The sequence below is a fragment of the Rhyacophila brunnea genome, unplaced genomic scaffold (genome assembly GCF_057557595.1).
Source record: "Rhyacophila brunnea isolate RB1 unplaced genomic scaffold, BYU_Rbru_1.0 scaffold_2, whole genome shotgun sequence".
Classification (NCBI taxonomy): domain Eukaryota; kingdom Metazoa; phylum Arthropoda; class Insecta; order Trichoptera; family Rhyacophilidae; genus Rhyacophila; species Rhyacophila brunnea.
In genome coordinates, this window is record NW_028232859.1 from 4084260 (window position 1) to 4086148 (window position 1889).

Genomic DNA, 1889 nt, shown 5'->3' on the forward strand with positions numbered 1-1889 from the left:
AGTGTAGTATATTTTACAGAGTTGCCATTATTATTTGCGGCGCATGTCATGCTTGTGTGGGTGGCCGTTTTGCAGGACGTTTTTTTTAGCAACAAACTACGGTTTCCTATGATTATTAATATGTGAATAATATCTACCTGGGGGACTAACGGGGTAGTGCATGCGTACCGCACGACACTGTATCCTGATAGTATCGCATAGCCTCTCCTACTCAATTCCTATCTCTACCTCTACGTGGTGAACCCTGGAAACCTGAGCAACTACACCTTAGATCAGGTAGTCAACCCTGGTGGAAGGTGTAGTCAGGGCTAACGGAGAAGGAAGAAATAATGGCCCTTCGAAAAGGGGGTTGAGCGTGGGGCTAACAACCTCAAAAACACATTGTTACGAAGCCACAACAACAGCCTCGGAAACCGGACACTAAACTCAGACAACCTGGCAAACGCTTTGGAAATACGATTTGGAACATGGAATACAATATCACTCTATAGACCAGGAGCACTTAAACTCCTTACAGAACAACTTATAAAATACCAATGTGATATTACGGCCTTACAGGAGATGCGATGGATAGGTACGGGTCCAAGGAGTGATGGAGAAACGAGACTGCACTATACTCTATAGCTGCCATGATTGTGAACATCACTTTGGGACTGGATTCCATCGTAAGCAAACGAGTGAAACATTGTATTATAGGGTTCGAACCAGTCAACCCAAGGATCATGCGACTGCGAATTAAAGGAAGTTTCTTCAATTACTCATTTATAAGTGTACATGCCCCTACAGAGGATAAGTCAGGTGAGGAAAAAGAGGACTTCTACGATGCATTAGAAAGCACGTACAACAGCTGCCCAAATCACGATGTGAAAATAATACTCGGTGATCTAAATGCCAAAATAGGACGGGAGGAGATCTACACTGCCATTGTCGGAAAACATAGTCTTCACAATGAAAGTAATGACAATGGTACCCGACTAATTAATTGTGCAGCGTCACTAAATATGGTTATTGGTAGCACAATGTTTCCCCGTAAGGATATATAAAAGGGAACTTGAAAATCTCCGGATGGGTGCACAATAAACCAAATAGACCATATTTTGATAGACAACAGGCACAGATCGGATCTTATGAGCGTCCGGACATACAGAGGGGCTAATGTAGACTCAGACCATTTCCTAGTGTGTGGAAAAGTTAGAGCAAAGATCTCAAACACCAAAAAGGAAATGGAAGCAAGAGCAAAACCCTTTGACACAGAGAAACTGAAGATTCCACAGGAACTGGCTCGGTACCAGGAGAGCTTGAACACTCACCTGAGCGACAATGTTGAGGTTGGAGACCATGAAGAGGTGAATCAACACTGGGAAGAGTGCAAGACTGCCATAGTATCCTCAGCTAATGATACCTTAGGACGCCGAAAAACCGGTGAACGATCAGAATAGTTTGACGAAGATTGCTGCGAAGTCACTACGAGAAAGAATGAGGCTTACTTAATGATGCTACAGAAGAAAACACGGGCATCAGACGATGAGTATAAAAAGCGCCGGCGTGATGAAAAGAAACTACACAAGAAAAAGAAACGTGATTATTTAAAAAAGGAAATGATCGTACTCCAAGAACACTATAAAGCCCAAGAAAGTCGACTGTTCTATAGAAAGATAAATAATGTTAGGAAGGGTTTCAAGCCTCGTGCATCACAATGTGCAAGGATGACGATGTCATGATACTCACAGAAAAGTACAGTATTCTTGCCCGGTGGGTGGGTTTCTTTGATCAACATTTAAATACCCCCCATAATGATGCCGGCAACACTAACATTAATACTCATGACCAGGAATCAGTACAAAGTGGCATGGATGATAACGAAGAACCACCGACATTAAATGTGGTAA